A 20,957-nucleotide genomic window follows, 5' to 3' on the forward strand; every position below is an offset into this window, starting at 1 on the left:
ACCAGATTAAGATAAAATAGCCTATTTTATGTCCTTCAGGGGTGCATATAGAAACATTTATGTTATTGATTTTTGAGCACTTCTCTACCATGGAGGAGCCTTAATGTGCATGTAAGTTCATTTGTATCATTTCTTTTTAGATTCCATGTATAAGGGACGACATACGATATTTCTCCTTCTCTGTCTGACTTACTTCACTCAGTATGACTCTGTCTAGGTCCTTTCATGTTGCTGCAAATGGCATTGTTTTATTCTTTTTAATATTGATACAATATTCCATTATATATATGTGCCACATCTTCTTTATTCATTCCTCTGTCGATGGACAGGTAGGTTGCTTCCATGTCTTGGCTGTTGTACACAGTGCTGCAATGAATCCTGGAGTGCATGTATCCTTCTGGATTATGTTCTTCTCTGGACATATGCCCAGGAGTGGGATGCAGGGTCGTATGGTAGCTTTTTTTGACCTTTTATACAGTTCATGCGGTTCTAACGGCAAGTATACTGGCTTCCCATTCCCTCCTCCAGTGGATCACATTTATCAGAACTCTCTGCTGTGACCCATCCATCTTGGGTGGCGCTGCTTGGCATGGCTCATAGCTTCATTGACCATAAAGAAGGCAGAATGCCAAAGAACTGATGCCTTCGAACTGTGGTGCTGGAGAAGACTCCTGAAAGTCTCTTGCACAGCAAGGAGATCAAACCAGTCAATCTTAAGGAAGATCAATGCTGAATATTCACTGAAAGGGCTGATGGGGAAGCTGCAGCTCCAGCATTTTGGTCATCTGATGCGCATAGATGACTCACTGAAGTCCCAGATGCTGGGAAAGATTGAGGGCAGAAGGAGTAGAGGGGATCAGAGAATGAGATGACTGGATGGCATCACTAACACAATGAACATGAACTTGGGCAAACTCCGGGAGATGGTGAGGGACAGGGAGGCCTGGCATGCTACAGTCCGTGGGATCACAGAGTTGGACACGACTGGGCAACTGAACAACATGGTAGCTCTATTTTTAGTTTTTAAAGGAATCTCCATACTTAGTAGTAGTAGCAGTAGTATACTGTTCTCCATAGTGACTGTGCCAATTTACATTCCCACCAACAGTGTAGGAGGGTTCCCTTCTCTCCATACCCTCTCCAGCATTTATTATTTGTGGATTTTTTGATTATAGCCATTCTGGCTGATATGAGGTTATATTTTGTGGCTTTGATTTGCATTTCTCTAATTAGCAATGTTGAAATCTTTTCGTGTGCCTATTGGCCATCTGTATGTCTTCTTTGGAGAAATGTCTACTTAGGTCTTCTGCCCGTTTTTTGAGTGGGTTTTTTTGTTTTGATGCTGTTAAGCGTCATGAGCTGTTTGTGAATTTTGGAGACTCATCCTTTATTGGTCACATCATTTGCAATTATTTTCTCCCAAGCTGTGGGTTGTCTTTTCACTTTATTATTTCCTCTGCTGTGCAGAAGCTTTTGAGCTTAAGTAGGTCCCATTTGTTTGTTTTTGTTTTTATTTCTATTTTTCTGAGAGATGGATCAAAAAGGATATTGCTGTGATTTATGTCAGAGCGTGCTCTGCCTCTGTTTTCCTCTAGGAGTTTTATTGTTTCCAGTCTCACATTTAAGTCTTAAATCCATTTTGAGCTTAAAGACTTAAATCCAGTCTTTCTCTGACTCTCTTTTACTTCTTTCACTTTTAAAGACTCTTGTGATTAAATTGGACCTCCCCCCCACCCCCAGATAATATGAGGTAATCTCCCTGTAATTCTAACTGCAACCTTAATTACTCTTTGGTGTAATATAACATATTCAAGGGTTCCAGGAACAGAATATGAACGTCTCTGGGAGTCATTATTCTGCTAGCATAGTCTATCTTCTGGAGCCTAAGTATGCCAATATGCATCCCATGTGGAAAATATATTCATCACATCACAAGATCTCCAATTAAAGCATCAACACAAATTAAAAAATCATCTAAGTCTCAGTAGCTCAAAAATCCCAATCACAACTATCATCTAAATCATGTATGGGGGATTTTTCTGCCTACCACATACATGTTACCTACTGAGGAATGAGCATAAGTAGATCAAGATAAAGAAATGACAGTATATTTCTCATCTGAAACAAGACAAATGAGAAAATAGTGGAGCAGCCTCTTTCAAGTACTGAGGGAAAAAATTGTTAATTAGAATTCAATACCCATCAAAATATATATATTTTATTCAATCTCAAATAAGACAAAAAAGAGAAGGAAAAAAAGCAAATGGGATATACAGAAAACATAGTAACATGATAGACTTTAACATACCAATTATGGCATGAAATGTAAATGTTTGAACACTCTAATAATTGTAAGGCATCGATTACCAGATTGGATTAAGAGTAAAACTCAATTATATGCTGCTTACAAGAAACACACTTTATTTATTTAAATTAATTTTTATGGGAGTATAGTTTGTTTTCTATGAAATAAGTTGTTTTCTTTGGTGCAAATAATATGACATTTTTCAAATCTCAGGATGTAAAAAATATTTCTGAACAGTAAGTATTTGGGATTCCTAGAAATTCTGGATAGCAGAGATTCTTTGTGAACTTTCTTTTTGAAGAACAGCGACAATTGGGAGCTTTTTTTCTCCCCTACTCCCAGGTGTAAAGATTAGTTGAGAGATTGAGTCTTCACTTAAAGATTATTTTAAAACTTTCTTAACTAGTGTTTTTCATTCCTAAAGGAGTGAAATCAACCTCTTTACAGTGAGTTTAACATCTGTTCTCAACTGATCTCCCTCAATTGCTGGCTATTTCTAATTTCAGCTAAACTATATGGTATCTGACACAGAATCTAAAATAATTGTATTGGGCATTTTTGTCACATTTGAAAAATGCAAGCATTAAGAACGTCTCTGAAAGTGAAACAGGGCAGTGGATGTGCAGACATCCGTTGACATTACCTGGCTTTTTCTCTCCCTTTAGTCAGTTATGTACACTTATGGCTCATAATGAGCACACTTTCTGATATTTCTAGTTAGAGCCAATTGAAGCAGATGGTTCATCACTTTCTAATGTAGCTATTAAATGTCTCTGCATTTAAGCCCTAAATGCATGCCTTTGGCTCAACTAACACCTTTTAATATGTTTGGTTTTCATTTTTTTTAGAATCGGAATTCTGATTATATAAGCTGAAGTTTTGCACAATACTCATTAAATTATTTTACCCTTTAAAAATAGCACAAATATGTATAAGTTAGCCTATGCATATATATGTACATGTTTTAAAACAACTGTTTTGATAGGAAGCTGTGGAAATGCTACAATATTGTCATTCAGTTGCTATGACATGTCCCCCTCTTTATGACCTCATACTGCAGCACGCCAGGTTCCTCTGTCCTCCACTGCCTCTTGGATTTTGTTCAAACTCATGTCCATTGAGTCAGTGATGCCATCCAACCATCTCATCCTCTGTCGTCCCCTTCTCCTCCCGCCTTCAGTCTTTCCCAGCATCAGGGTCTTTTCCAGTGAGTCAGCTCTTAGCATCAGGTGGCCAAAGTATTGGAGCATCAGCTTCAGCAACAGTCCTTCCAATGAATATTTAGGGTTGATTTCCTTCAGGGTTGATTGGTGTGATCTTGCTGTCCAGGGGACTCTCAAGAGTCTTCTCTGGCACCACAATTTTAAAGCATCAGTTCTTCGGCAGACTTCCTTCTTTATGGTCCAGTTCTTGTATCCATACCTAACTACTGGAAAAGCCATAGCTTTGACTATATGGACCTTTGTTGGCAAAGTGACGTCTCTGCTTTTTAATATGCTGTCTAGGTTTTCATAGCTTTTCTTCCAAGGAGCAAACATCTTTGAATTTCATGGCTGCGGTCAGCATCCACAGTAATTTTTGAAGCCCAAGAAAAGAAAATCTGTCACTGTTTCCATTTTTTCCCTTTCTATTTGCCATGAAGAGATGGGACCAGATTCCATGATCTTAGTTTTTGAATTGAGTTTTAAGCCAGCTCTTTTCACTGTCCTCTTTCACTTTCATCAAGAGAATCTTCAGTTCCTCTTCACTTTCTGCCATTAGAGTAGTATCATTTGTGTATCTGAGGTTGTTGATGTTTCTTCTGACAATCTTGATTCCAGCTTGTGCTTTATCCAGCCCGGCATTTCACATAATGTACTCTGCATATAAATTAAATAAGCAGGGTGACAGTATACAGCCTTGTGGTACTCCTTTCCCAATTTTGAACCAGTCAGTTATTCCATGTCTTCTTCTTGACCTGCATACACGTTTCTTAGGAGATAGGTAAGGTGGTCTGGTATTCCCATCTCTAAGAGTTTTCCACGACTTGTCGTGACCTACATAGTCAAAGCTTTTAGTGTAGTCAATGAAGCAGAAGTAGTTGTTTTCCTGGAATTCCTTTGCGAAATTTCTCTATGATCCAGTGAATATTGGCAATTTGATCTCTGCTTCCTCTTCCTTTTCTTTTTTATTTTATTTTATTTTTATTCTTTTTTTTTTTTACTTTTAAATTTTATTTTATTTTTAAACTTTACATAATTGTATTAGTTTTGCAAATATCAAAATGAATCCGCTAAAGGCCCAGCTTGTACATCTGTAAGTTCTTGGTTCATGTACTGATGAAGGCTAGCTTGAAGGATTTTGAGCATAAACTTGCTAGCATGTGAAATTAACCCAACTGTATAGTAGTTTGAACATTCTTTGGCATTGCCCTTCTTTGGTATTGGAATGAAAACTGACCTTTTCCAGTCCTGTGACCACTATTTAAGTTTTCCAAATTTGCTGACATATTGAGTGCATCACTTTAACAGCATCATCTTTTAAGATTTTAAATAGCTTACCTGCAATGATAAAGGAGAGAAATGAATAAGGACCTAACAGAAGCAAAAGAGATTAAGAAGAGGTGGCAAGAACACACAGAAAAACTATGCAAAAAATATCTTAATGACCTGGATAACCATGATGATGTGGTCACTCAGAGCTGGACATCCTGGAATGTGGAGTCAAGTGGGCCTTAGGAAGCATTACTATGAACAAAGATAGTGAAGGTGATCGAATTCTAGCTGAGCTATTTAAAATCCTAAAAGATAATGCTGTTTAAATGTTACATTCAACGTGGCAGCAAATTTGGAAAACTCAGCAATACCGTAGTCCATAGCATCACAAAGAGTTGGACACGACTTAATGATGGAACAATAACAACAACAGCAAGAATGTCCAGAAATATTTGAAATATTTGTGGCTTTTTTCTTATAAAGATCAAAATATTTTAAAAGAATATTTACTTTAAGAATTATCAGAGTTCAGTTCTACATATAAGAGAAAAAGGACCAAACTGATAATTAAAGTTTAATAAAAAGTCAAATTATATAAATTTAAGGTGTATGTGAATCAAACATTTTTGAACCCAACAGTCTGGGATCTCATACTTTTCACCTTGAATCTTGAAATATCTTTTCAAGGTTCCTAATCAATTGACTTCAAAATCAGTAGATCATCAAGATTATCCTAAATGGGCCTGGCTTAATCAGGTGAGACTCTTAAAAGCTGGTCTGGACCCTCCCTGAGGTGAGAAACTTTCTTCCTTGCTGGCTTTGAATAAATAAGCTGTCACAAAATAGTGGTCATGTGGAGAAGCCCAGGTAGCAAAGAACTGTGAGTGACTCCTTTGGAGCCGAGGGTGGCCTTCAGCAAGAAACTAAAACCCTCAGTTCTGTACTGCAAGGAACAGAATTCTCCTGACAGTGTGAGGGAGCTTGGAAGTGGAACTCTGCCCAGTCGAGCCTCTGATGACCCAGTGGATGCTTGGATTGCAACTCGGTGAGCCCTGAAAGCAGAGAGCTCAACTCAGTTCGCTTCTGACCTCCAGAAACTGTGAGGTAATGGATGTGTTTTATGTAACTGCTAAGTCTGTGGTAACTTGTCACACAGCAACAGTGACCTCACACAGTCCCCTCGTCTCTAATCTCTTCTAATTTTTCTTTCATGCTTCGGATAGCATGGTTTTTCTGAATGAAAATTTTGGTAGTATTGAGATTTCTCCTCTGCGTAAAATCTTGCAATAACTCTCCATGGTCTAAAAGATGACGTCGACACTTGCCAAGTGTGTTAAGAACCTTCCTGACCTGGCACTCACCTACCTTTTCCTCTCCTCCTCACACTTCTCTTGTGCATCCTGTGCTTTTATAGTGGAAACCACTGTGTGCCAAACACTCTTTCACTCCCATGCCTTTGTATGTGTCCTCTTCCTCGGGTTGCTTATCCTTTCCACCACCTTGTAGGCAGTAGGGTTATTTCCTGGTGTTCCTGTGTCTTACTTCCGGATATATTGTAAGATGGCACTTCCCTTCTCCAATAAAGGTAGGTATGGCCATGTAACTTGTTTTGGCAAATGAAAACAGAGCAGAAGTGACAAATATCTCATAGATAGAGACTCGAAGAGCCATTGAATAATTTGTGAAATCCCCTTTTCTTGGTGTAGTAATTAGTGGTGCTCTGGACAAAGGAGACTCTGTCTGGGTCCCGGAGTGAGTCCCCAAGCTAAGCTGACAGGTTTGGGACCTATAAATCTTTGTTGTTATAAGCCACCAAGACTTGGGGATTTGGGGTTCCTGGGGGATAATTTATGTTATACTGATGGATATGTTACTCCCTCTTGTCGAGATATGCATCCTATAGACTCAGCTCAAATTCCTGACTTCTCTAGACAGTGGAAGATTTTCTTCTCTGTGTTCCAATAGATGTTAAACCTACCTCTTTATCTCTATAGTATCCATAGATTGCTGCGAGGGTTACTTGAGTAAATAGATAAAGTGCTTATTAACAATAGCTGGCACATTATAAGTCCTCAAAAAGGATTAGCTATTCTCATCACTGGGGCTTCCCAGGTGGCTCAGTGGTAAGGAATCTTCCTGCCAATGCAAGAGATGTAGTAGATGTGGGTTCCATCCCTGGGTCACGAAGATCCCCTGGAGGAGGAAATGGCAACCCACTCCAGCATTCTTGCCTGGAAAATTCCACGGACAGAGGAGCCTGGCAGGCCATAGCTTATGGTGTCACAAAGAGTTGGACATGACTGAGCACACACACATGCATTCTAATTATGATAGCACCTCTCTTGTTGTATTGCAATCATCTGTTAAATATTTGTTTAGACAGTGCTTATTTGGAGAGCAAGGACTATGTCCTTTTTCATCATTGTGTCATAGACACCTGGCCCAGTACCTAGACCATAGAAGGTATTTACTATATATTTGCTAATAAATGTTTATTTAATATATTCCAGAAATCCCAATTTCTACATTTTCCACGCAAAAATCCCCAATTTGTATTTTGTTACCGTAATTTGTAGTGTGTTTAAGAAAGTTATGCTTCTCATTATTTTCATAGCTGTTGAACAGTGAGGGACAGTTACTAGACTATATTTAAGATTTTAGTAGACTTAAAGTCAGCCTGTGACCTTTGACAAGTTGTTTAATCTTTTTAAGCTTATCTTCATCTTTAAAATGGATGCCTACCTACCTCATGTGATTGTTATAAGGAATTAACTATGTGTGTGTGCTCAGTCGTGTCTGAGTCTTTGCAACCCCATGTAGCCCTCCAGCCTCCTCTGTTCATGGGATTTTCTAGGCAAGAATACTGGAGCAGGTTGCCAGTTCCTGCTCCAGGGGATCTTTTCCAACCCAGGGGTCAAATCTGTGTCCCTTGTGTCTCCTACATTGGCAGACAGATTCTTTACCACTGAACCACCTGGGAAGCCCCATTAACTAAATAATTTTTTTGTAAAATAGCACAGTACTTGGACAAAGGAAAACAATGAATTTTTTAATGGTTGACTTACATATTGGCAGAAAGTGAAGAGGAACTAAAAAGCCTCTTGATGAAAGTGAAAGTGGAGAGTGAAAAAGTTGGCTTCAAGCTCAACATTCAGAAAATGAAGATCATGGCATCTGGTCCCATCACTTTATGGGAAATAGATGGGGAAACAGTGGAAACAGTGTCAGACTTTATTTTGGGGGGCTCCAAAATCACTGCAGATGGTGACTGCAGCCATGAAATTAAAAGATTCTTACTCCTTGGAAGGAAAGTTATGACCAACCTAGATAGCATATTAAAAAGCAGAGACATTACTTTGCCAACAAAGGTCCATCTAGTCAAGGCTATGGTTTTTCCAGTGGTCATGTATGGATGTGAGAGTTGGACTGTGAAGAAGGCTGAGCACCGAAGAATTGATGCTTTTGAACTGTGGTGTTGGAGAAGACTCTTGAGAGTCCCCTGGACTGCAAGGAGATCCAACTAGTCCATTCTGAGGGAGATCAGCCCTGGTATGTCTTTGGAAGGAATGATACTAAAGCTGAAACTCCAGTACTTTGGCCACCTCACGTGAAGAGTAGACTCATTGGAAAAGACTCTGATGCTGGGAGGGATTGGGGGCAGGAGGAGAAGGGGACGACAGAGGATGAGATGGCTGGATGGCATCACTGACTCGATGGACGTGAGTCTGAGTGAACTCCGGGAGTTGGTGATGGACAGGGAGGCCTGGAGTGCTTCAATTCATGGGGTCGCAAAGAGTCAGACACGACTGAGCAACTGAACTGAACTGAACTGAATATATTGTGAAATGATTGCTAAATAAATTTAATTAGAATTTGTCATCTCATATAGATACAATAAAAAAAGAAGAAAAAAACTTTTCTTAATTATTTATAATTTGTTATTATTAGTTCTTATATTTACCTTTGGCTTTTCATAGCTAGCTTTAAGTATTTGAAAAATTAGGAGTTTAATACTTGCTCCTTTATTTTTCATAGAAATGAAATGACAATAATTTTTGCCACATGCATTGAGTTTCATACTCTCATTGTAAGTAAACATGAAATAATATTGTGTATATTTAACTATTTGAATTAAAAACAATACCAGATGTTTCTGTTGTCATTATATGAGAAATTCACTCATGTAGTTAGCATTGTCAATATAATACAATTCTACAAAGAACACTCGGCTTGTTCAAAGAGATGTTAGATGTAAAAGCACATTTTACCTATCTTTTCTGCAATATCACCATTACATTGTTTCTATCTCAAAGAACCAAATATTATCTGTATTAAATCTAGATGTACCATTTTTTACAGCTCCTTGCATCTTTAAAGGTAGCTGCCAAAAATACCAGAGAAGGAAATGGCAACCCACTCCAGTATTCTTGCCTAGAGAATCCTCTGGACGGAGGAGCCTGGTGGGCTGCTGTCCATGGGGTTGCACAGAGTCGGACACAACTGAAGCGACTTAGCATGCATACATGCATTGGAGAAGGAAATGGCAACCCACTCCAGTGTTCTTGCCTGGAGAATCCCAGGGATGGGAGAGCCTGGTAGGCTGCAGTCCATGGGGTCACTAAGAGTCGGATACTACTGAGCATCTTCACTTTCACTTTTCACTGTCATGCATTGGAGAAGGAAATGGCAACCCACTCCAGTGTTCTTGCCTGGAGAATCCCAGGGACAGGGGAGCTTCGTGGGCCACTGTCTATGGGGTTGCACAGAGTCTGACACAACTGAAGTAACTTAGCAGCAGCAGTAGCAGCCAAAAATACTGTCCGTGGGTAATCTTTAAAACCTTCTAGAAACCCTGTTCAGGTCTTTGCAAATGAAATTGCAATCTAGTTAAAACTAAATATCCCTTTAGAAATAGAAGAATGAAGAAGATTAAAAAAGAAAATGGTTTAAAATATGACTCATTCTTCTGGTTTGAGGTTTTAAAGAGACATGCAAGGAAGAGCAAAATATAGATTTTTATTTCATGATGAGTAAAAAAAAATTACCTTAGTAGTAAAGTGATACCATTTTGCATGAAATACTGCAATTTCTTGAAAGAGTAATCAAAAAACTAATTTGGATCATGGTTAGCGAAGTTCACACTAAGTTTCTTCAAAACACAGCTCCTAATGTTTCTCTGAGCTTTTCATAGATCTATAATGGTAGAATAAGGAAAATATTTGATATTAGGAGATATTTCCTCTGCATCATAATGAAACTTCCAGTTATCATTTTCACTATTTTAGCAAGATTTATATTACTGTAGGTGAACTTGTAGTCCGTTTTTCTTTTATATACCACTTTCCAAAATTAATTACAATAGTCTGAAGTATAAATTGTGGTGAATGAGTGTTTGGAATTGATTTTTTCTTATAAAATATTTTAGAAGTTAGAAGTAGCCTTAAGTGGTTGAACCAGTTTAAGATGACTTCACTTTTAGAAGAAACTAAAGCACTTTGTTTCACCATCTATTATAGCTTTTCTTTGTCAGTTTCTTCTGTTGTAAAGAATATAGCTTGTTGTTATCATAATCAAAATGATAGAATGTATATTTGAAAAACAGGATTCTTATAAATTCTTGACTCAGAGTTCTCCAAGCCAGGCTTCAACAATACGTGAACTGTGAACTTCCAGATGTTCAAGCTGGAGTTAGAAAAGGCAGAGGAACCTGAGATCAAATTGCCAACATCTGTTGGATCAGTGAAAAAGCGAGAGTTCCAGAAAAACATCTACTTCTGCTTTATTGACTATGCCAAAGCATTTGACTGTGGATCACAACAAACAGTGGAAAATTCTTAAAGAGATGGGAATACCAGACCACCTGACCTGCCTCCTGAGAAATCTGTATGCACGTCAAGAAGCAACAGATAGAACTGGATATGGAACAACAGACTGGTTCCAAATCGGAAAGGGAATATGTCAAGCCTGTATTTTGTCACCCTGCTTATTTAACTTATATGCAGAATACATCATGAGAAATGCTGAACTGGATGAAGCACAAGCTGAAATCAAGATTGCCAGGACAAATATCAATAACCTCAGATACGCAGATGACATCACTCTTATGGCAGAAAGTGAAGAACTAAAGAGCCTCTTGATGAAAGTGAAAGAGGAGAGTACAAAAGTTGGCTTAAAACTCAGCATTCAGAAAGCTAAAATCATGGCATCTGGTCCCATCACTTTATGGGAAATAGATGGGGAAACAGTGGAAACAGTGACTGACTTTATTTTTTGGGGCTCCAAAATCACTGCAGATGGTGACTGCAGCCATGAAATTAAAAGACACTTGCTCCTTGAAAGAAAAGCTATGACCAACCCAGACAGCATATTCAAAAGCAGAGACATTACTTTGCCAACAAAGGTCCGTCTAGTCAAGGCTATGGTTTTTCCAGTGGTCATGTGTGGATGCGAGAGTTGGACTATAAAGAAAACTGAGCGCCGAAGAATTGATGCTTTTGTTTTGTTTTGTTTTTAGATTTTTTTTTTTCGAATTTATGCTTTTGAACTGTGGTGTTGGAGAAGACTCTTGAGAGTCCCTTGGACAGCAAGGAGATCCAACTAGACTATCTTGAAGGAAATCAATCCTGAATCCTCATTGGAAGGACTGACGTTGAAGCTGAAACTCCAATACTTTGGCCACTTGATGCAAAGAACTGACTCATTTGAAAAGACCCTGATGCTGGGAAAGATTGAAGGTGGGAGGAAAAGGGGACGACAGAGGATGAGATGGTTGGATGGCATCACCGACTCAATGGACGAGTTTGAGTAGGTTCCAGGAGTTGGTGTTGGACAGGGAAGCCTGGCATGCTGCAGTCCATGGTGTTGCAAAGAGTCGGACACGACTGAGCGACTGAACTACGACTAACTATAAATTCTTGACTCAGATGACTTAGTGAATTACTGTTGGAGCTGTTATTTTCATACCAGGAAATTTCCAGGTTAGAAATTTCATACGCAGAATTGGCAATCATGTGTTTATTTGAATACACAATGATGTGATTACAGCCACTGTCAGCAATATTTTCTGGTGCCTCAAAGGTTAGCACTAAACACTTAAAAATGTGACTGTTAGTTAACAAGTAATGATGTAATTGGTTTGTGTTTCTAGCACTTATTGTACTCATATGAACAACAAAATAAGAACAAAAGTAATTTCTTCTGGGATCCATTATTTACTTCCTTTCCTCTAAAGGTAAATGCTGCACTAGAAGAGTAATTTAGAAAAATACCTTTTATGAACAAAATATGCCATGTTTCAACATTTTAACTCAAAACAGCATCTGCATTTTCAAAGGTATAAATTGTCAATCATGACAAAACCACCATATTGCCATCAAATACAGCGGAAAGGTAAACATCATTGCCAGAGCCATCGTGTACATAGTGTGGGGTGTTCCATGTCCTGGGCTTTGGAAATCAGACGGACCTTGTTTCTCTCTTCCCTAGTTTCTCCTTCTTGCTGTGTGAAACAGCCAAGTGACTCAGGGTCCTTTGGTCTTAGGTGTACAGATTTTTAAATGGTGATAAAAACATTTCAGCCCTAGGGTGTGGCTCAGATGGTAAAGAATCTGGCTGCAATGAGGGAGACCTGGGTTCAATCCCTGGGTCAGGAAGATCCCCTGGAGAAGGAAATGGCAACCCAGTCCAGTATTTTTGCCTGGGAAATCCCATGAACAGAGGAGCCTGGTAGGCCCCAGTCCATGGGGTGGCAAAGAGTCTGACACGACTGAGTGACTAACACACACACAAAAGCATTTATCTCCCAAGGTTGCTGTGATGGTAAATAAACCCTTGTAGAATATGCTGTTTGGTACAGGATAAGTACTTAATCCCCTAGAGGAAGAAATGACAACCCACTGTAATATTCTTGCCTGGGAAGTTCCGTGGACAGAGCAGCCTGGTGGGTTACAGTCCATGCGGTCACAGAGTCGGACATGACTTAGCACTCACACACAAGCACTTAATACTATTACTATTTTTATTACAAGTGTAGTATTTTATATTTTTATACTTTATACACTACTTTCATATAAGGTCTCTCATTTGAGATGATTAGCCTCCTATATGACAACACAGCTTTAATCACAGAACTATGTACAAGGATTTAATAAGCATGATTGCTACTGGATTTGTTCAAATGAAAAAGCAGCATATTCCCCTTGCTTTGATGTAAGATCACAATGTGTGAAAAGTAATATTTTTAACTCAAATTGTTCCTGACTTTAAACCATTTAAAGGTACAATTTCATTCATTTGCCCTTGTGAGGCTTTATTCCACAAACTGTCTATTACCCCACTTTATAAATGAGGAAGAGAAATGTGAAATAATTTCCCTAAGGCGAAAGGCCAATCAGCTCTATAACCAACCTTCATTTGATGATGAAATGTTTGAAATATGTTATCTTGTCTAGCTCTTGATAAATCCTGAAATTTTCAAATCTAGTTGAGCATCTGAATACACAGGAGTGAAAAGCAGGCTAAAAGAGAGTGGTGGTGTGAAGTTTTTGGTAGCGACCCTGCCATCCAGTCTTGGCCATTTCTGCCTTTAATCTTCTCAGTAATCAGCAAGTATTAAGTCCATTTTAAAACTACTCTGTAACCTCCAACCTTAAGAAAATGAAGATAAGTTTTTTCAATGAGAGTTCTTGCAAACACATTTCACCCAGAGGTTGAGAGTTTTTTTCCTCTCTTGATCTGGATGGAGTTAAGTTCTTGCCAGAAGGAAGCAGAGTGGCATGACCAATATGACCTGGTCTCGGAATGACCTGGGGCCATCTTGCTTTGGGGAGTATTTCTAGCGGTGGATGACAGTTGCTGCCATTTTTTAATATCCAAACACACTGGTGACAGTGGTGGCCAGTTTACTCAACAAAGCTGTCTAGCTAGCTGACAAATTTCAGTTTTTCCCTGGGGACAAAATGTTCTAAGAGTCTTGTGGGAAAAGAGGACAGACATGGAGACTTTATTATTTCATTCTGATTTGTGCTTGTTGCTATTGATGAATGGCTTCCATTTAATTAGGTGTTTTTAAAATTTAAAACAGTGTTTATGATAACTAACTCTAATAACTCCCAAAGCACAAACTTGGGACATTAACTATTGTGGGGGGTGGTATTCAAAAAGTCTTTCAATCACAAGGCTGTAATTGATTGTATAGCACATGAAAGAATTATTTATTGTTTTACAGGATAATTATGGAAACATGAAAAACAGCTTCCACTGCTAAGTAAAACCCAACTTCCGTTTTTCAGAAGTTTTGTTGTAAAAAATTTTAACCCAATGAACGTATTTGCTTTAGATTTATGAGTTAAGGTAAGTCAGAAGGGGGTCTTTCATTTGGGTGTTTAACCAGGAAACTTATTTTGAAAAGGGAAGAATAAAACTAATTTAAAATTTCTTGTTTCTTTGCAGATAGTTTCCAAACCTGAAGGGACAACTGAGGATAAAATTAAATGGAAAGGGACATTAAGGAGTCAGTGGTCATAGGAAAGAAAGCACACGGAACAGTGTCATCAGTAAATTACTATAACCCCAGGACACTAACACCCTCAGAAAAAGTGCATGGCCAATAATGCTTTTATGGGTATACTTAATAATTTTCTCCCATGATAAAAATTAAAACCAAAGTGTTTCATGGAGTCATTCTGAGATAATCTTTGAAATATTATCAAAAAGGAACTGGTCTATTTTATACTTCAGGGAGGGGAAAATGTTCACATTTTAGATAGCGTTCTGTGATTATTTTTAATGGGAAAATAAAATATAGGTGACTTCTCCAGGAATCAATATCCTCTTTTCTCCATTCTTGGTGTTTTGCAGGCTGATTAATTTGCAGAGGTGGAGTTTGATTTCCACTGAAGCAGAAAGCATTATAGATTCTCTGTTATTCTTCAAGCCACTTGGCTAAAGTCTACAGTTCTGTCTCTATGTATTTATCTACCTTTCCACATGGCGCTTAGCACCGGAGCTTTGGGCCTCTCCTAAACATATTGTGAAAATCTTTTGTGCTGAATTCTCAAGTCTTGCTGTGAATAGGTAACTACCCCCCCTCAACCCCCACCCAAGATAGCTGTTCTGTGAGGTAAAGGTAAATGAGCCAGAGAAACAGGCATTTATGAAGCAGCTTTGTGTGTCTATGAAAAATGTATCCAGCTAAATTTTGAAAGCAAAAAGGGGAGGCTCTGAAGGTCATAAAATTTATATAAATCATATAGCAATTAAAGAAATAATGACTGAAATAAAACTTGCTCAACATCTAATGTGTGGTATTTTTAAATGGTTGAATGGAAGAATTCAGTATTTTCAACACTCATGGTATACTGGCTTGGTTATGGTTATTGGTTATTAATCAATCCTGGATAAATTTTTTTTCAGTTTCTAATGAACAGTTAATTGAGTAAACTGTATCATTAATCTTCTTTAAATCACCTCTTTTCAAATGTTTGAAACATTTGAAACAAAGCATAAACAAAGCAAAAAGCAATGTTTTTTGATAAGTCAATTCTTTGATCAAATATTTCTCTGTATTTTACATATTTCAGCATTAAATAATGGGATTATTGTAAATTGTTTGAATTTATAGATATTCTCAAAGTTGCATAAATATGTGTGTTGGAAAAAAAACTAGGTAACATTTGTATAGCTAGCTCCAAAGGTTAATTTGGTTTAAATACAAACTGAGTCAGGTATTATAAAAGCCTTTCAGTATATTTGATCTACTTTTTGGGAATATGATGATAAGTTATTGTACAGCTTGTTAGAGTGATTGTCAAAATACATTAAAAATACAAACTGCATAGTCAGGCCCTTTTTGAAGGAAAACTCAGTTGTAAGGTAAATGTATTTCTTATGCAGATAGAGATTTATGCTTTAATAATTATGGTGATATTTATATAATGAAAAATGGAAAGTTCTTCAATTTTGGTAGTTGTTGAAAATGTTAATTCATTATATTTTCTGAAACATAAAGAAAGCATTAAATACTTTAATATAGAGTCTCCACATAAAATAATCTGAATTCTTTCCCAGAAGCAAATCTAGAATCAAATTGGTGAATCAACACCATTATTGCCACTGCAAACAGCTACTTAAGAAATCTGTTCCCAATTAACCTTATAGACAAATGAAAAACCATCTTCTAAAAACAGACACATTTATTTCTGTAAATATGTAAATTCCTCAGCATTTCTAAATGTTGAAATAAACTGTTTTCAATCTGTATTTATAGATTAGAGTTGGGAGCAATTTCTCTATCCTTTACAAACAGCCTTGACTGCCTACTCTGAGTTCAAAACTGCCTTAAAATGTGTAATTTTTCGTATACAAAAGGCATTCTAAAATTGTATTATGCAGTTATTGTGCTAAAAGAATGACCCTTGCCATGCTTTGTTTACTGAATGTCAAATTTTCATTTGTATTACAGCTGTGTACCACAGCAGTTTCGGTTTTGTATGAAGGGCAACTAATGCACAAAACAGTCAAACCACAGAGCAGTAATTAGTCTGGAAAAGATCAAAGTGTGCTCTTCTAAATCCAGCCAATTTGCTCTGGGTGTGCAAAACCAATAGTCTTTCTTTTGCTAAGGTCTCTTATTAATTTTTGCTTTCGTTTGCTGCAGAGCAGCTGCTTTACTGTCAATCCAACATCCTGCTTAAAAAAAAATCCATTTTGATGCCACAAATGCAATTTCAATGGGTTTAGGAATAATAACCAGCTTTTTTTTTCCTATCCCACTTCTAGGAGATAGAAACTTGAAAGTTTTCAGCATCTGTAAAGTGAAAGAAAGCGACAGAAGGCATAGCACTGTTTGGATTTGTTGCTCTAGAAAAAGCTGAAGATGAATGATCTGTAAATATTTCTGCTTTTAGTGCTTTTAACCAGCTCTGTTCTTATCTGCTGCTTGGCTCTCCTTTTAGTATGAGTTTTTCTTATCCTTTTTATAGCCACATTATGGTTTTTTAATGGAGATGTTGAATGATCCAAATTATTAAGTAAATTGATGGCAGGAAAAAAAATTAAATGAATGGTTTACATTTCTTGGAAAGCAAACGCTAAAATCAGGAGTATCACCTGCTATTTTCTTGATGTAATTATTATTATTTTTGAGTATGAAAGTGGTCATTGCAAATGATAAATAAACTTTATTAGAGGAGGTGATTCAAACTTGTGAAGATGAAAAAGTACAATATCATCACTTAAAAAATGAAATATAATCCTGGAGAATATACTCTACATGTAGTGTATGGATTTCTCCCCTTTTCCATTTCTGTCATTTTGCTTATAATAGTCTCTCTGGCAGAAAGTAGAGAGAAAAAAGTTGGTCAGTTTATTGATTCCTATTAATATGGCAGCTTTTCTATAATTGTTACCTTGAACTCTGCTCAAATATTTTCTTTCTCTCTCTCTCTCTCTATATATATATATATATGTACTATTTCTTAGTAAATTTCTTTACCCAAGCAATGGATAGTAACATGTATTAGCTGAGTAAATCTGTTTTTATGTGTTTGCTGTCTCAACAATTTTCCTGACTTCACAACAAACCACTTAAATTTTATTCTGAGTACACTCCAAATATATGTCAAGTATTTGTTTTAGTGTTAATATAACCAGACACTGAAATACAGCACCCCCAAACCAAAAAGTGTAATGAATGAATTTGCATAATGAAAAGAAGCATAATAATTCAATCTCATTTACAATAATTGATTCATAAACAAATGTGTCATGTCCATGAAATGGCCAGATAGGTTTATTCTGAAAATATTTTCAACTGAACAAAAATTTAGTGCTTTTGAAAAATAACAAAATACAGAGGTTATCTCTTTCTTCACACAGTATGTACAAATTAGGCACTAACTACTGATTTTACTCTGAACTAACCATGACATTGGAGAAGGCAATGGCACCCCACTCCAGCACTCTTGCCTGGAAAATCCCATGGACGGAGGAGCCTGGTAGGCTGCGGTCCATGGGGTCGCTAAGAGTCGGACACGACTGAGCGACTTCCCTTTCACTTTTCACTTTCATGCATTGGAGAAGGAAATGGCAACTCACTCTAGTGTTCTTGCCTGGAGAATCCCAAGGACGGGGGAGCCTGGTGGGCTGCCGTCTATGGGGTCGCACAGAGTCGGACACGACTGAAGCAACTTAGCAGCAGCAGCAACCATGACATACTAAATTAACTTCAGCTTCAGAGCCCTCATCCTTTTACTATAATATTTGGTGTCTTATTAAAATTTGTCATTATCCAGGTGACTCAATGGTAAAGAATCCTCCTGCCAACATAGGAGATGCAGGAGACATGGGTTCAATCCATGGGTCAAGAAGATTCCCTGGAGGAAGAAATGGCAACCCACTCCAGTATTTTTGCCTGGAGAATCCCATGGACAGAGGAACCTGGTGGGATATAGTCCATGGAGTCGCAAAGAGTCAGACATGACTTAGTGACTGAGCATGCATGCACGCTATAGTCCTTATGATGCATTCCATTCTTTTTCCACTCATCATTTTTGGAGGGGCCAACTCTGAGTATAATAATGTGATAGGAATACATCTATTGCTAGACAGGAATTAAATATATTTAACCTATGTTTACAGCTGCTATTATAGAGTCTTTACCTGAATCTCTTATAAGACAAATTGAAACATGACTTTAGGCAGATAAAGTAGTCTCAGGGAATGTATACAAAATCTCATTTAGAAAATTGTTTAAAATCTGGGCTGAGATTTTTTTGTTGTTGAGGTTTGATTGGTACACAGCATTGTATTAGTTTCAGGTGTACAACATAATGATTTGATATTTGTATATATTGTGAATTGATCACCATAAGTCTATTTGACATTCATCACCATAACTACAGAATTTTTTTTCTTGTGATAAGAAATTTTAAAATCTACTCTTTTAGCAACTTTCACATATGCAGTACAATATGGACTGAGATTTTTTAAAGATTCTGAGGAGAAAGAGGTTCTAGAGAATTTAACAGACTTTCTTCCCAGAAAAAGAAGAAAAGCTAATTTATAAACTGTAAACTGGTAGTCACTATCGATTTGTATTAAATTGTCAAGAGAGTGGTTTGTGAATTCTTGCAAAAGTAATTGCCATTGGCCAATGTAGTAAGGCAAGACAAAGATGTAAGAAATGTTAAGGACGAAAAAGAAAGACACAGAAAACTTAAAACAACCAGCAGAGTATTAAAACAGATGGAAGAGTTCAATGACATGCTGGATAGCAGACCAACTATAACAACAACAGAGTTTTTATATTTGCACTGGTCAATTAAAAAATAATAGAAACTGTGCCTTCATTATAGCAACAAAACTTGAAATATCTAGAAAGTGATCTAACAAAATGTAGAAAATACTTGTAGAAAAATATTAAAATTCTATGAAAAGGCCCAAAGAAACTTTTGTCTAATATGATCACAGCTTTTATTTATTTATTTATTTTTATTTATTTGGTCACGTTGCATGGCATCTTAGTTCCCTGGTCAGGGATCAAACCCGGGCCCACGGCAGTGAAAGCACTGGGTCCTCATCACTGAACCACCAGGGAAGCCCTGATCATAGCTTTTAGAAAAGAGTTTGAGACATGGTAGACACTGAAGAAATATTTGTTGAATTAATGAATCTGAAAAAATGAAGAGATACATCATTGTAATCAGTGGGAAAGTAAAGGTTGTAGAGCCCTTAATTCTTCTTCCAGTGCAGTTCCAATATGGTAGAGGGAAGCTTTAAGGAGGATAAGTGGGATTGGAAAGGTTGTATAAGGGAGAGTAACGGCAACAATGGGCCTCCCTGGTGACTCAGTGGTAAAGAACCTTCGTAGTAATGAGAAGACGTGGATTCGACCCCTGGGTGGGCAAGATCCCCTGGAGAAGGAAATGACAACCCACTCCAGTATTCTTGCCTGGGAAATTCAATGGACGGAGGAGCCTAGTGGGCTACAGTCCATGGGGTCACAAAGAGTCAGACACAACTTAGTGACTGAACACGCACACAACAGCAACAACAACATAAAATAAATTAGCAGCTGGGCAGATATTGATGATAATAGGATCAGATCAGTCGCTCAGTTGTGTCCGACTCTTTGCGACCCCATGAATTGTAGCACGCCAGGCCTCCCTGTCCATCACCAACTCCCGGAGTTCACTGAGACTCACGTCCATCGAGTCAGTGATGCCATCCAGCTATCTTATCCTCTGGCGTCCCCTTCTCCTCCAATCAACTCAGTAACAGGTGCTTGGGAGCCAGGAGGGGCAAAATGAAATAATACAATTTTCAATTAACAGAAGCTATCTTGTGTGGAGAATCCCAGGGACAGAGGAGCCTGGTGAGCTGCCATCTATGGGGTTGCACAGAGTCAGACACAACTGAAGTGACTTAGCAGCAGCAGCAGCAAGTAATGAAATAAAATTGGAGACTCTGTCTGATGGCCTTGATAGTTGTCACTATCCAAACAGCACTTGATGAGTCAGTTGTTGGATTGTCTTGAACAAAATAAAATAGGATAAGCACAAGGGGGAAGCCTTGTTCTTAAGTCCAAAGACTCAATGACAAAAACACAGTATAAGAGAAACGCCTTAACATTACCACATGTAAAAATTTAAGAGTTTAGTTAATTTTAAGCTCAGTATGAATTAACAGGATGAAATAACTGACCCTTCTCCTTCCCCAAATAAAGCAAAACAATCATTTTTAGGCCACATTAATCAAGAAATAAAGTATAATTATATAAGCTGAGATGGCACCCCACTCCAGTTACTCTTGCCTGGAAAATCCCATGGACGGAGGAGCCTGGTGGGCTGCAGTCTATGAGGTCACTAAGAGTCGGACACGACTGAGCGACTTCACTTTGACTTTTCACTTTCATGCATTGGAAAAGGAAATGGCAACCCACTCCAGTACTCTTCCCTGGAGAATCCCAGGGATTCTGGGACTGAATCACGACTGAATCACGACTGAAATGACTTAGCAGTATATAAGCTGAAACTCTTGACTCTGTAAGCCCAGTCTTCTGATATCAATACTTATCGCTCATAGCAATTCAGATTCAACAGATATGAGCTTTCTCTCCTAAATCCACTGTTCTCTTGATATTTCTTGTCTGGGAGGGCCTGTCTTCGTAAGTACTACAC

General features: G+C 37.8%; 1 long non-coding RNA gene across 1 annotated transcript; it reads left to right on the top strand.

Annotated features, from left to right (window-relative positions):
* The first annotated feature begins 6,370 nt into the window (after positions 1-6,370).
* Positions 6,371-20,707, top strand: LOC133234428 (uncharacterized). The gene is made up of 5 exons (XR_009732137.1): positions 6,371-7,242; positions 14,006-14,130; positions 14,230-14,401; positions 14,638-14,853; positions 16,558-20,707. It is a non-coding gene; the product is annotated as an uncharacterized LOC133234428 (long non-coding RNA).
* The last annotated feature ends 250 nt before the right edge of the window (positions 20,708-20,957 follow it).

This window comes from Bos javanicus, chromosome 21 (assembly GCF_032452875.1).
Source record: "Bos javanicus breed banteng chromosome 21, ARS-OSU_banteng_1.0, whole genome shotgun sequence".
NCBI classification, from domain to species: domain Eukaryota; kingdom Metazoa; phylum Chordata; class Mammalia; order Artiodactyla; family Bovidae; genus Bos; species Bos javanicus.